This window comes from Dendrobates tinctorius, unplaced genomic scaffold (assembly GCF_039654945.1).
Source record: "Dendrobates tinctorius isolate UK_male_01 unplaced genomic scaffold, ASM3965494v1 ptg000102l, whole genome shotgun sequence".
Lineage (NCBI taxonomy): Eukaryota > Metazoa > Chordata > Amphibia > Anura > Dendrobatidae > Dendrobates > Dendrobates tinctorius.
This window is the reverse complement of record NW_027361770.1, coordinates 29,968,584-29,985,267: the sequence shown is the minus strand read 5'-3', so window position 1 is coordinate 29,985,267 and position 16,684 is coordinate 29,968,584.

Here is a 16,684-nt window from a genome sequence, read left to right as displayed (position 1 = left end):
TTACTTTCTCTGGCAATGAGTCTCTCTGTCTCAATCTTTGCTGTTTTGATTTGCTTTTTACAGAATTTATTTAATTTTCTGTATTTATTTAATGCCTCATCACTACCTACTTACTTTAATTCTCTTAATGCTTTATTTTTATCTCTTATTGCACCCCTTACAGCTCTATTTAGCCATAGTGGTTTCCTCCTATTTCTAGCATGTTTATTCCCATACGGTATATATTGTGCACAGGTCCTATTCAGGATGCTAATAAACGTCTCCGATTTTCTTTGTGTATTTTTATTTCTCAGGATATCGTCCCAGTTAATTGCACCAAGATCATCTCTCATCCGTTGGAAATTTGCCTTCCTGAAGTTTAGTGTCCTTGTAATCCCTCGACTACACATCTTATTAAAGGATACATGAAAACTTATTAATTTGTGATCACTATTACCCAAGTGACCCTCAACCCTTACATTTGATATGCGGTCTGGCCTGTTGGTTAATATTAGGTCTAGCAGTGCCCCCCCTCTTGTTGGGTCCTAAACCAGTTATGAAAGGTAATTGTCTCTCATAGTTGTCAAAAACCTATTACCTTTGCTGGAACTGCAGGTTTCGGTTCTCCAATGTATTTCAGGGTAGTTGAAGTCCCCCATAATAATGACTTCTCCTTGAGTCGCAGCTTCATCTATTTGCTTTATGAGGATATTCTCTGTTGCTTCCATTATTTTTGGAGACTTATAAGAAACCCCTATCAGTAATTTATTATTTTTCCCCCCTCCCCTTATCTCTACCCACAGGGACTCTACATTTTCATTAGATTCATATATATTATCACGAAGGATGGGTTTTAAGGATGATTTTACATATAAACACACACCTCCTCCTCGCTTATTTGTACGGTCATTTCTGAACAGACTATAGCCCTGTAAATTAACCACCCAATCATGGCTCTCGTCCAGCCATGTCTCAGATATCCCCAACATGTCATAATTATGTTCCAACAACATTAACTCCAATTCCTCCATTTTGTTGACGAGGCTTCTGGCATTAGTATACATGCACTTCATGTATCTCTCTGTACCTCTATTCTTTCTTAAATTATTAACTGTTCTAACCCCACCCACCATGACACCCCCACCCCCAATTTCATTATTTGTGCCCAGGTCTCTATCTGCACTGTCTTCCCCTCCTATAAAAGGAATACCCTCCCCCCATCCCTAGTTTAAACACTCCTCCAACCTTCTAGCCATATTCTCGCCAGCACAGCTGCACCCTCCCCACTGAGGTGCAGCCCTTCCCTAGCGTAGAACCTGTAGCCAACTGAGAAGTCAGCCTCGTTCTGCAGGAACCCAAACCCCTCCTTCCTACACCAATTCCTGAGCCACTAATTAACCTCCCTAATCTCCCGTTGCCTCTCTGGTGTGGCACGTGGTACAGGAAATATTTCCGAAAATACCACCTTGGAGGTCCTTGCTTTAAGCTTACAGCCTAATTCCCTGAAATCATCTTTAAGGACCTTCCACCTACCTCTAACTTTGTAATTTGTGCCAATGTGCACCATGACCGCTGGATCCTCACCAGCCCCTCCCAGTAATCTGTCAACCCGATCAGCGATGTGTCAGACTCGAGCACCAGGTAGGCAGCACACCGTTCGACTATCACTGTCTTTGTGACAGATTGCCCTATCTGTTCCCCTAATAATTGAGTCTCCCACTACCAGAACCTGTCTGGCCTGCCCTGCTCTCCTATTTCCCCCCTTACTGAAGCAGACACTTCTACGGCTTTCAGAGGACATGCCTTGCTGCAGCAGTGCTACCCCTGTGCTGACACTCCCCTCATCTGCCAACTTAGCAAACTTATTGGGGTGTGCCAGATCAGGACTAGCCACCCTTGTGCTCTTCCCTCTACCCCGCCTTCTAACTGTCACCCAGCTAGCTGCTTCATTGTCTTGCAGCTCCAACCTAGCATCCCCCCCTCATCTATCCCATTGAGCGTCTGCTCAGTGAGCAGAAGACTCCTTTCCATATTGTCTATGGATCTCAGTGTTGCCAGCTGCACATTTAGATCCAGTATCTGGGCTTCCAAATGCACAACGTGCTCACATCTTGCACAGCAGTATGCACCCTCAACCGGCTGTTCAAGGATTTCATACATGCGGCAAGACGTGCACTGGATGGCATTGACAATAGTGGAGCACATCCTAATGGGGATTGCACCAGACAATAAGATAAGCAAAAATAAATAAAAAGTATTAATAAAATATAACAGGAATTTAGTAACACTCCCTGAATCCAAAGTCACTGAATCTCAAGTCACACACTTACCTCAGTTCGCACTTACGCTCAGGTCACACTCAGCTCGTTCACACTCGCTCAGGCAGAAGATTTAAAAGTTTTTCTTTTCCCCTTTTACCAGCACACCACCTTGCTGCTCAATGCACTTCCAAAAGGAAGTCACTTTGATCCCCGAAGCCAGTGTCATCTGTAAAATAACAAACAACCAATATACTCCCTGATCCGCAGAAATCCACAAATGTCCCACGACGATCTCCCCTTTAGAACAGTGACATTTATAGGACCTTCAGTGACACACTGACAGGAGACAATGGCTCCTGCAGTGCATCACTGAGAGGTTACTATAGTTCACTGGTCTCACTTTATGGCAAAAGCTGCGTGGGAACTTTCTCACACAGCAATGCCAAAAGTGAGACTAGGGACTATTTTTTTTACAGTGGCGGAGGAATACAGTGCGGAAGGATACCTTCCTCCCGTCATTGTATTCCTGGAGCCCCCTAGAGAGCGGTCGCATCAGCTGATGCTGCTGTTCTCCACGGGAGATCATCGTGGGACACTCGTGGATTTCTGTGGATCAGGGAGTATATTGTTTGTTTTTTATTTTAATATTTTTTACAGATGACATTGGCTTCAGGGATCAAAGTAACAAGTGATGGTGAGTATGTACTCTATGTTATATGTACTGTATGTCTATATGTATGTATTGTATGAATGTATTGTATGTAGTATGTAGTATGTATGTATGTAATATGTATGTAGTATGTATGTAGTATGTAGTATGTATGTATGTAGTAAGCATGCAGTATGTTGTATGTAGTATGTATGTAGTATGTATGTTGTATGTAGTATGTATGTATGTAGTATGTATGTTTGTGTTTTTTTTTACATTAAACACATTAGCCTGATGATGGGACTACTACTGTCCCATCATTGGCTAATGTGTCAATCACTGTCATTGTAGCAGGCATAGCCCGATGGGACTTTTAGTCCCATTGGAAGATGCCTGCACACAGACACAAAGACCCCCGAGAGGCCCGCACAGACCCCCGGCAGCCCGCACAGTCCCCCGGCAGGCCCGCACAGACCCCCAGCAGCCAGCACAGACCCCCGGCAGCCCGCACAGACCCCCAGCAGGCCCACACAGACCCCTGGCAGGCCCGCACAGACCCCTGGCAGCCCGCACAGACCCCCAACAGGCCCGTACAGACCCCCGGCAGGCCCGAACAGACCCACGGCAGGCCCGCACAGACCCCTGAGAGGCCCGTACAGACCCCGACCGCACACACAGACACGCACAGTCTCCGCCCATGCACCGCCCACACTCTTCCCCCCTCCTGAACTGGATGTGCAAGGAAAGAAAGGGATTATTTTCATTCCGATATTTGTGTCCCATTGACTTGCATTGCTTTCCGGTATCAGAATCGTTGATACCCGATATTTTTGGGGTATCGGTTCGATCCAATCCGATCCGATAGTTCCCGATATCGGAAGGTATCGCTCAACACTATTTACAATACCCCATAGATTCTCTATGGAGTTAAGGTCAGGCGAGTTTTCTGGCCAATCAAGCACAGTGATGCTTTTGATATCAAATCAGGTATTGGTACTTTGGCAGTGTGGACAAGTGCAAAGTCGTGCTGGAGAATGAAATTTCCATCTCCAAAAAGTTTGTCGTCAGAGTGAAGCATGAAGTGCTCTAAAATTTCTTGCTAGACGGCTGTGCTGATTTTGGTCTTGATAAAACACAGTGGTCCTACACCAGCAGATGACATGGCTCCCCAAACCATCACTGATTGTGGAAACTTCACCCTAGACCTTAAGCAGCTTGGGTTGTCTGTCTCTCCACTCTTCCTCCAGACTCTAGGACCTTGATTTCCAAGGTCTAGTGTGAAGTAACCACAATCAATGATGGTTTCTGAAGCAATGTCATCTGTTGGTGTAGGTCCACTTTGTTTTATCAAGATCAAAGTCAGCGCAGCTGTCTACCAGGAAAGTTTAGAGCATGCTTCCTTCTGCCGAAAAGCTTACTGGAGATAGAAATTTCATTCTCCAGCAGGAATTGGCACCAAAGCACACTGCCAAAAGTATAAATTCCTGGTTTAAAAACAACAGTGTCACTGTGCGTGATTGGCGAACAAACTTGTCTGACCTTAACCCCATAGAGAATCAGACACCAGATCAAACAATGCAGGCGAGCTGAAGGCTGCTATCAAAGCAACCTGGGCTTCCATAACACGTCAGCAGTGCCTCAGGCTGATCGCCTTCAAACCATGCTGCATTGATGCAGTAATTGATGCCAAAGGATTTCCAACCAAGTACTGAGTGTTTTTGCTGAACATACATTTGAGTAGGCCAACATTTCGGATTTTAAAATCATTTTTTCAAGCTGGTGTTATAAAGTATTCTATTTTACTGTGATACTGACTTTTGGGTTTTCGGTGGCATAATCATCAACATTAACAGAAATAAACACTTGAAAAACATCACTATGTTTGTAATGACTCTATATAATGTATATGAGTTTCACTTTTTGTATTAAAGAACTGAAATAAATTAACCTTTTGATGATATTCTAATTTTATGAGATGCACCTTTACTTACAGATCAATATCTTTTCAGAGGTTATTCCCTTCTTGTAGTGAGAGATGAGCACCTTGCATATCTCCTCTCTGGCAGCTTCCTTTTGGTTTCTGTCACTGTAGGAGGAGAGTCTATTATTTCAAAGTTCAGGCCCTTCCTGCACAAGAAAGAACCTCTCAACATCCATACGGTGGCACGTTGCCAATAACAAAATGTAGAAAATTTCAGTAGTGCACTGTAGCCTAAAATGTCTGAATTTGTAAAAATAGGTTGTTCTTTTTTTATAGATTTGTAAACCAAATGTGATCTGTGTTTTACACCCTTATTATTTTTATAATGGGTGAACCTGGTCCAAAACTTTTTGATCAAAGTATGCAGGGATATTTTACACACATGCAACTGGTCTGTGTGCAAAAATGTTCATGTAAAGTAACACATTGACTTTAAATGGTTTGTGTGCTGTTCATATACTATCCGTTTTGCATATGGACACCATACAGACAGATCATACACTCATCTAAATGAGCCTTAAGGGATTGTCTAAGACTTAACTATTTACATTATGTCATATCTGAGCGATGGGTCATCAATATGAAATTCATAGTGGTCTGACACCCAGGCCCCAACACCATCAGCTAAAGATTTGGCAGCAGCTGGAACTTTGCTATGAATGGGGCAGAACTGGTGTTGCAGTTTCCAGCTGATGGGGGTACCTGTTATTGGACCGCCGCCAATCTCATATTGATGATATATCTTAAAGATAAGTGATCAATAGTTCAGTTCTGAACAAACCATTTAACATAGTTATTCCTCTTCAAAACTTTTCCGTTGGCACTATGCATTAAAGAGGTTTTCCACTATTCGGACAACCCCTTCTCAATCCCTACGTTTCCCCACATTTACAGTAACACTTACTGTATATTCTCCTCTGGTGTCAGCGCTGTTCCAGCGGAGTTTCCGCTGGCTCTCCTGGGGCTTCCATGACATTGTTATGTCACGTGATCCCTGTAGCCAAATAGTGGCCATTTCACTGTCCACTCCATTGGATGTTTCTGAAATCATAGTGAAGTGAGAGCTGCTACTGCTTCCTCAAATCCTCCTGATATCTGATTATTATTATTATTATTATTATTATTATTATTTTACTTGGGGGAAACAAATTGACTGAGAAGGGGTTGTCTGAGCAGTTGACAACCCCTTTAATGTGGATCTGTTATCAGGTTTCAAAATACAAGCTTTATCCATTATTAAATAGATCTCTTAGAACTGATGACCTATCTGCTAATAATGAACATGATAATTAGGTTTACAATTATGCCAAGCCTAAATTATAATGGCTAAATACTTGACTGTGGCATTATATAATTACTATATTGGCAATGATAAGTATTTTTGCCATTCATAATTTACTGGTTGATAAAATGGTCTTTGCTGGCAGTTTTTATGCCGCATTTTCACAGTCTTCAGTAGTTTCATCAAATCACTGTTAAAAGGTCTCATGTGCACTCATCGTCACTGAACAACTGGGAAAGCATCAGTCTGCTTAATAGAGGCGATAAAATAAACAGGGATTGATCCTGTTATTACTTGGGTAAATAAATGAAGCTCTAATTCAGATACAATTTGCCTTAAGCTTTCCCTGTACATTTTATGCCTATCTGTCAGCAGTAATACCATGTAAATGAGACACTGAGCTTTGCAAGCTGCATCTCCTCTAATCTTCTTTCACATGTCTAATCAGTCTACACACACAGACCAATATCTGTTTTCATCTGGAGAGATACAATCTCATAAGGAATTAAGAGGGCTTCCACTAACTCAGTAGTAGACTGTGATCTAAGGCTTTAGGGATTTCTTATTACGCATCAGCGTTTGGATCGAAGTACTGACTTCTAGCTAGTGTATTTTTAATCCTCTCCAGGTCCATGTTTGAGGCTTCAGTCATTTAGGCCTTTGATTGTTAAGTACTGTGATGTTTGATTAGAAGAAATTCTAAAGACACTGGTTGTTAGCAAACGGAAATTTCTATATTGTCACCTTCCAGTTAACTTCTTTATTATATCACAGTTAAATACATTATATTGTTTCTTCTATATAATGTAGCAGAAAATGACAAATATGACAACTGTGAAAGTTAATTACAATCCATCAAAAAGTGCAATGGAGACAATACATTATCATAAAATTGTTATTTTGCACTTGACACTAGGTTAAATTTTGCTAAACATTAGTTTGGTTTTGATCTTAGCAGACTGGTAACTTTTTGCTTTTCAAGGTATTAGGGTGTGTGCACACGTTGCGGATTCAGCTGCAGATCCGCAGCGGATTTGGTCCTGCGGACCAGCAGCAGTTTCTAATGCGTTGTACAGTACCCTTTTAGTCCATGTAAAATGAAAACCGCAGTGCCCACGGTGCGGAATTTTCCGCGCGGATTTGCTGCAGATTTAAATCTGCAGCATGTCAATTCTTTGTGCGGATTCTGCAGCGGTTTGGCACCTGCTTGATGACAGGTGTCAAACCGCAGGGGAAAACCGCAGCCTAATCCGCAATAAATCCGCAGATAGACCTGCGGATTTACCTGCGGATTTAGACAAATCCGCGTGGAAAATTCCGCAGCAGAATCCGCAACGTGTGCGCACACCCTTAAGGCCATTTTATGACTAAATATACTGTAAATACTGTATACATCTTAATCAAAACTTTACATAGAAAAATTTGAATAGGCTAGATATTAGTATCCTTTCTTATTGACCTATGCCCTAATGCTCTGCATATTATTATTTTTTTCTTTAAGAGTGAAGCATTCTCCAATTTTTTACCACTGAATTAAAGGGAACTTGCCACTATATTCATGTTACCTGTCATTACAGTCATTCTACCTTATCTCTGTGATTCAGAGAAAGCATAGTTTAAAAAGCCAGCTAGGGCTAGCGACTAGTCTGATGGCATCTCTAGCTCTCTTCTTCCCACCCCACCCCAGTTGATTTACAGGTCTCTCCCATGTCTGTACATTGGTTATGGATTGCATTAGGCTAGTTAGGTTTCTCCCTACAGTCCCTGTCCTGCTCTTCAAATTGTGTTTTCTTTTAAGGTTTTGATTCATGCTGCCTATAATTCAGGCACCATGAATCTAATGACAAGGGTCATGTTAATGAGAAAAATAATTATATGTTGCTTTTACATGTGTGCTTAGAATAGGATTACAGCCTCTGAAAATAATAAAAAATGTTTCAATTCATGAAAAAGCAAGCAATTAAAGAAGAGAATGAAACACAAAGTACAGCTATAAATGGTATCTTTTTTTATCACGTAGTGAATAGAGATGAGCGGATTAGGCAAAATTCGAATTTTCCTTTTCATGTTTTCCCTAGAAATTTGATTTGCGGAGAAGTTATTCTCTGCAAATGTAATGTCCTTAATGACCCCAGATAATAATGAACGTAATATGTAAAAAAATACAAAATTCATTATACTCAACTCACCACTGTCTTATCCAGCTTTATCACTACTTACCGCTACCCGTCTGGTCCTTGTATCCTCGTCAGCAAGTGGTGAAATCCCAGAGCTTCATTCACTAGGCCAAGGATTCAGGATTTCTGAGGCTTGGGAAGATTCTAAGCAAAGTTTGTTAGGTACACAGTGACACCCAACATTTCACTGTGGGCCTCAACTTTTACGGGTGTATGTGCACAATCCTCCAAGAATTTCACCTCAATTCGAAGATACAACAAGGGCCAAACGGGGGTGGTGAGGACTGGAAAGGCTGTAGAGGTGAATATATGATTTTTATTTTGTTAAAATTTTGATGGCCGCCATTTTGCAGTATCTGCAGATAAGCGGATTACAAAAAAATCGGCATTTTGGTAAATGCGGATTTTTGCAACACTTTAATTCAATTAGTTCAATTACACTCAAATGTATTCATTCATCTATAGTAGTGAATAATGAATAAAATGTCACTGAAATTTTGTAAATGTTTTAAAAAATGTAGCTAGATTTTAAGCTTTATTTGCAATACATTGAACAATGTTTTTACTTGATTTGATCAATCAGTGTATGCAAACATTAAAAGATTGTTAATGTTAGTATTACACATTCCATTTTATGCTATAAGTAAGAAAAGTAAGAAAAATAGTACATATAATCAGTTTCTTGCTTTTTACATTGTACTTTACAAGGTACGGTTTCTCGTGGGCCATGCATTTTTTCCACCCATATTTCACAGTCACGGATTTAATTAGACCTAAAACATATCCTATCTCTTTTACTAGTTCATTTGAGACCTGATGAGCACATAAAGAGGTAATTTCAAAGACTTAGGCCCCAATTTATCAAGATTGGCAGTTTCCTCGCTGGTCTTGATGAGGGAATGTGGTGGAGCCTGACACACACCTCTTCATGAACCTGGAACGTCTGACAAGTGGTAAGCACCTCCATGTGATAAGCTAGAAATCTTACCTCAATCAGGGACTGAAGTGAGATTTCAGGTAGTTGGAATGCCACAGCTCTTCATTAATTAGTCGAGCTGTGGCAATATGCCCCCGTCGTGCTCTTGTCCCTTCCCAGCTCTACCCATTTTGGTAGAACTAGGTGAAACTGGTTGTAAGAATTCTAAAAGTCACAAGATTTTTTGCAATTCCAAATTGCACCAAAATTTTGCAACTTTTTAATGCGTTTGCACCTTTTTTTTGGCATAAAAGTTTGGATGAATTGGTGCCTTACTTTTCCTCTATTGAAATCACCTTTTTACCGGGGATGGCTTATACATATAACATCCATACAAAATCCTGTCCATCCCATGGGTAGTGAAATTACCCCGACACAGAAAAAGCACTATACACATGTATAAAAAAAAACAAAACATTTATTTATTGAAACATATAAAAACAAAACCGTGGAAAACCTCTGTTAGAGGACACGACAATTGCTATATGCATCCAGAAAATCGGTATAGATAGAACAATGTGTGAAAATTCATGCTAATAATAAAATAGGTGGAAATATACATCAAGTATGAAAAAATATATATATCATGAGGAATACCAAAAAATGAACAATTTATACTAATCAGCTCAAATCGCAATAATAGGAGAGTTGAAGAAAAAAAGGCTCCTCATAAACACCATCGCATGAATATCACAAAACCATACTATCTGCAAGATACTGATACCGCTGGGTAGCGATCCTTGCAACACAATCAATGTGTGTGCCCTAACTAAATATTAAGCCAGAAAGCACTAATGAATGAATTTATGTGTGTGCGGATGATGCTAACCCACAATCAGGGAAAACAATTGTAACAACACTTGCTTACATGGATGACTGTAGCCGCGTGTCCCACTCCCCGACGCGCGTTTCGTCCTCTTCCTCAGGGGGCGTGTAACCCGGATAGGGAAAAGCAGGTCTTTTAACCAATGCCACAACAAAAAATGTTGAGCTACACAGCCAAAGTCAATCAAGATTGATTATCCATAATATGGCGCACAACATCATAAAGCCGCTGCCAGTAAAAAATGCTCCTCAACCCCGGTCTGTGAAACGCAAGCACACCGGTGACCATAGTTACGGTCACGTGTATGCCGGCATTCCCGATCTCGGCGGAGAATTCAGAGTCATGCAGCAGACAATTAAGACGGGTGCGCTCCTTGGAACTCAATCAATGCTGACAAAAAACGTTCCTGTGCAAAAACCTATATAAAGTGGACAGTGCTCAATACTGTGCAATAATAAAATTACATACAAATAACAAACCAGTGTAACACAAATAATAACCAATACATTATTATAAATACAGCAATACTACAACAATTAGTTTACTGACATTGTGCAAGTATATGATATACTTCATGAAAAATTTATATAATGCAAAATTGCTCTATATATCATAATAAATATAAATATACATTAATAAATATACATATAAAAATACATGTTTAATATCCAGTAGTGTTATATATAACCCAATCACATAAATATTCTACACAAAAATAAAAATAAAAATAACAAACAATCAAAATATCAATAATTCCATTATTCTGCACAAGAACGTAAAAATATAACATCGTTTTTTTCTTCTTATTAATGGAAGTCTTCATCACAGCATAGAAGCCAAAGGGAAAATTAGTCTTCAAAATGTCCCCAAATATAACCAATGGTTCATGAGAATAAGCTTCCAACTAAACAAAATAAGACATAAAATCATTAAAAACCCAAACAACTCCCAATTCCATAAAACAATAACAAGGAAATAATAAGACAGTATATCCCTGTTGAGACTAATTTACAAAAACGCTCCAAAACCAAAACTCTCGTTTAGCCCATCAGGAACTAAAGATCCCAGCCTATATATCCATTTGCATTCCAGTTTAGCTAAATTTTTACCCAAATCCCCACCTCTAGGACCAAGTTGCAACACATCAATTCCTCTAGCCAAAAAAAGGCTAGAATCACTATTGTGATATTGGAGGAAATGTCTCGGTACAGTTTTCAGAAGGGACAGATCAGTGACAGTTCGACCCTTTTCAATATCTCTGACATGTTCTCTAATGCGTACTCGCAACTCCCGAGTAGTCAGCCCAATGTACAGTTTCCCACACGGACATTGGGCACTATACACTACTCCTTTAGTAGAGCAGGTGATAAAATGATTGATTTTAAATTTGCGAGTTCCTGATACATTAGAAAATTCCTTGGTTTTAACCATGTTATTACATCCCTTACAATGACCGCACGGATAAAATCCCTTCATATCAAGCCAGGTACTCCTGTCCACAGATGATGATTCATAATGGCTGTGGACCAATAGGTCCTTGAGATTTTTAGATCGACGTGCAGTTATGAGGGGTGATTCAGGCAAACATTTTTTCAAAATGGGGTCCGACATCAAAATTGGCCAATGGTTTTGTATTATCCTTTTGAATTCCATCCACTGGCTACTATATGTCGATATAAGACGGACTTGACTATCAACATCTTTCCTGACAGAATTTTTATACAACAATGCATTTCTTGGAGTGTGCCTAGCGCGATGATAACCCTGTGTTATCATTTTTCTACTGTATCCTCTTTCATGAAACCTTTTTCTCAAAGTACAAGACTGTTGTTCAAAAGAATTGTCATCAGAACAAATCCTCCTTATTCTTAAAAATTGACCGGTCGGTATTCCCCTGAGCGTAGATAAAGGATGAGATGATGTGGCATGCAAAAGGCTATTAGTCGCTGTCGGCTTTCTGTATACTTCAGTCATCAGACTACCATTCTCTGACGTTTTAATCTTTATATCCAAAAAATCAAGTTCCCTACCTACATTGTAGGTTAATTTTATATTTTTGTCATTATGATTTAATTTAGCCATCAGAACATCCAATTCAGATCTCGATCCCTCCCATAGGAACCACACATCATCGATGTATCTCATCCAATTATGTGTGTTCTCCATGCCAGGGATCGGATTGCTGATGAAAATCTCCCTTTCCCACGCACCCAAAAATAAATTTGCATACGAAGGTGCGCAGGAGGCACCCATCGCTGTCCCCTGTTCTTGTAAAAAAAACATTTTATTAAAAATAAAACAGTTATGGGTCAGGATGAATTCTAATAGTACCAAGAGGAGATCAACCAAATGTACGTCCAAATTGCTAGTTCTAAGGTACCAGGAAACCAACTCTAAGCCATCTTTATGTCTGATAGAAGTGTAAAGGGATTCCACGTCCGCTGTGACCATCACCATATCATCTGTGAGAAACATGTCATCAAGTCTTTGCAGAGCAGACGTGGTATCCCTAATGTAGGATGGCAAACTAGCAACAAAAGATCTAAGATAATGATCCAAAAAATCACAAATAATTTCACACAATCCCCCATTTCCTGCCACAATGGGTCTTCCTGGGGGATTAAGTGGATCCTTGTGGATCTTAGGAATCAGATAAAACGTAGGAAGTAGAGTTGAGCGACTTTTGCTTTTTTAGGGTCGCATTTCGTTTCGTGAAACCCGACTTTTCCAAAAGTCGGGTCGAGCAAGATCGTCCGATTATAGGGAAAAGTCGGGGTCGTCCCGAAACACGAAACCCAATGTAAGTCAATGGGGAATAAAAGTCGGCAGTGAGAGGAGGACAGGAAACACACCTACAGTGCCCATTTGAATGCCAAAAGCATCAATTCTTCTTACTTAAGCTTGTCAACCTTAATTAACTTCATAATACAAGTTACGCACTGAAAAATGGGGGTTATTTGGCTAAATTTGTGGGGGGGGGAGGGCTGGCTGCAGGTTTTCATGTGCCCTGGGCGAAAGAGCGCCCCTTTAACACATACCACAACTCATCATGCTCCGATACGGCAGAGAAATAGCGGTATAGTACAATGAAAAATACCTCACTTTTTACATCTCATGACGAGGCCCATCTATTTCTCCATACAAAATCATTGGTCCCATATAATGTTTGAAACAGTATATGATGAGCTCCACATAATGCTACAGTATATGTTGGTCCCCATGGATGAAGCTCCACTGTCTTATGGGCCCAAATAATGCTCCAAACATAATGGGCCCCATTTCTAATGCTCTAGTGTATAATGGGCCCTGTAAATGCTGCTCCAGTGTCTGATGTCCACCTTTGGAATGTTCCAGTGTATGGTGGGCCCCATCTATCATTCTCCAGAGTATAGTGCTCCCCAAAAATTGCTGTCCCAACATAGAAAACAATCAAATAAGTCTCCTCGCTAGGGAATCCCTGTACTTGTCTGGACAGGTGCTGTAGCTTGCTTAACAGCTCGCCAGCCATTCTCACGCCCAGTATGGATTGCACGTGATTGCACAAAGGTTAGAAAGGGTACCGTATCCCTGGATAACATGTATGGATAGCGTACACATTCAAAATATATGTCTATACAGCATGAGGCAGGCTCAGACGGTGTTAGGCCCAGTATGGATTGCACGTCATTGCACAAAGGTTAGAAGGGGTACCGTATCCCCGGATAACATGTATGGATAGCGTACACATTCAAAATATATGTCTATACAGCATGAGGCAGGCTCAGACGGTGTTAGGCCCAGTATGGATTGCACGTCATTGCACAAAGGTTAGAAAGGGTACCGTATCCCCGGATAACATGTATGGATAGCGTACACATTCAAAATATATGTCTATACAGCATGAGGCACGCTCAGACGGTGTTAGGCCCAGTATGGATTGCACGTCATTGCACAAAGGTTAGAAAGGGTACCGTATCCCTGGATAACATGTATGGATAGCGTACACATTCAAAATATATGTCTATACAGCATGAGGCAGGCTCAGACGGTGTTAGGCCCAGTATGGATTGCACGTCATTGCACAAAGGTTAGAAGGGGTACCGTATCCCCGGATAACATATATGGATAGCGTACACATTCAAAATATATGTCTATACAGCATGAGGCAGGCTCAGACGGTGTTAGGCCCAGTATGGATTGCACGTCATTGCACAAAGGTTAGAAAGGGTACCGTATCCCCGGATAACATGTATGGATAGCGTACACATTCAAAATATATGTCTATACAGCATGAGGCAGGCTCAGATGGTGTTAGGCCCAGTATGGATTGCACGTCATTGCACAAAGGTTAGAAAGGGTACCATATCCCTGGATAACATGTATGGATAGCGTACACATTCAAAATATATGTCTATACAGCATGAGGCAGGCTCAGACGGTGTTAGGCCCAGTATGGATTGCACGTCATTGCACAAAGGTTAGAAGGGGTACCGTATCCCCGGATAACATGTATGGATAGCGTACACATTCAAAATATATGTCTATACAGCATGAGGCAGGCTCAGACGGTGTTAGGCCCAGTATGGATTGCACGTCATTGCACAAAGGTTAGAAGGGGTACCGTATCCCCGGATAACATGTATGGATAGCGTACACATTCAAAATATATGTCTATACAGCATGAGGCAGGCTCAGACGGTGTTAGGCCCAGTATGGATTGCACGTCATTGCACAAAGGTTAGAAGGGGTACCGTATCCCCGGATAACATGTATGGATAGCGTACACATTCAAAATATATGTCTATACAGCATGAGGCAGGCTCAGACGGTGTTAGGCCCAGTATGGATTGCACGTCATTGCACAAAGGTTAGAAGGGGTACCGTATCCCCGGATAACATGTATGGATAGCGTACACATTAAAAATATATGTCTATACAGCATGAGGCAGGCTCAGACGGTGTTAGGCCCAGTATGGATTGCACGTCATTGCACAAAGGTGAGAAGGGGTACCGTATCCCCGGATAACATGTATGGATAGCGTACACATTCAAAATATATGTCTATACAGCATGAGGCAGGCTCAGACGGTGTTAGGCCCAGTATGGATTGCACGTCATTGCACAAAGGTTAGAAGGGGTACCGTATCCCCGGATAACATGTATGGATAGCGTACACATTCAAAATATATGTCTATACAGCATGAGGCAGGCTCAGACGGTGTTAGGCCCAGTATGGATTGCACATCATTGCACAAAGGTTAGAAAGGGTACCGTATCCCTGGATAACATGTATGGATAGCGTACACATTCAAAATATATGTCTATACAGCATGAGGCAGGCTCAGACGGTGTTAGGCCCAGTATGGAATGCACGTCATTGCACAAAGGTTAGAAAGGGTACCGTATCCCCGGATAACGTGTATGGATAGCGTACACATTCAAAATATATGTCTATACAGCATGAGGCAGGGTCAGACGGTGTTAGGCCCAGTATGGATTGCACGTCATTGCACAAAGGTTAGAAGGGGTACCGTATCCCCGGATAACATGTATGGATAGCGTACGCATTCAAAATATATGTCTATACAGCATGAGGCAGGCTCAGACGGTGTTAGGCCCAGTATGGATTGCACGTCATTGCACAAAGGTTAGAAGGGATACCGTATCCCCGGATAACATGTATGGATAGCGTACACATTCAAAATATATGTCTATACAGCATGAGGCAGGCTCAGACGGTGTTAGGCCCAGTATGGATTGCACGTCATTGCACAAAGGTTAGAAGGGGTACCGTATCCCCGGATAACATGTATGGATAGCGTACACATTCAAAATATATGTCTATACAGCATGAGGCAGGCTCAGACGGTGTTAGGCCCAGTATGGATTGCACGTCATTGCACAAAGGTTAGAAAGGGTACCGTATCCCTGGATAACATGTATGGATAGCGTACACATTCAAAATATATGTCTGTACAGCATGAGGCAGGCTCAGACGGTGTTAGGCCCAGTATGGATTGCACGTCATTGCACAAAGGTTAGAAGGGGTACCGTATCCCCGGATAACATGTATGGATAGCGTACACATTCAAAATATATGTCTATACATCAGGAGGCAGGCTCAGACGGTGTCAGGCACAGTATGGATTTGACGGCCCAGATTACACAGCGGAGGAGCAGGGAGAGGTAAAGATTGCAAATGCTGGGGCCCTGGCCAAGCAAGGGGGGCACACTCGTGGGCATCGGTACTGGCACTGGGCCCCTCATAGTACAGCGGTGTGTCTGACGGTGGGTGTGCACCACCACCGTCAGAGACACTTGATTGCACTATGAGGGACCCTGTGCCAGTGCCCGCGCCCAAGAGTCGGCCTACCCACCTGTCCAGGGCAACGGCACTCGCACGGTGTCGTGCGCTAGGTGGTGACCCCGGCCATGGGGGGGAGGCAGCACAGTTAGGGAGTTTTAGAAAGTGGCATATATTGATGTTGGACATTCAACTGATGCAAAAGGCGAAATAGGTGAAGTACCAGGAAGAGGTGGACCAAAGCAAGCCATTTTTCTGTCACCCTATGTG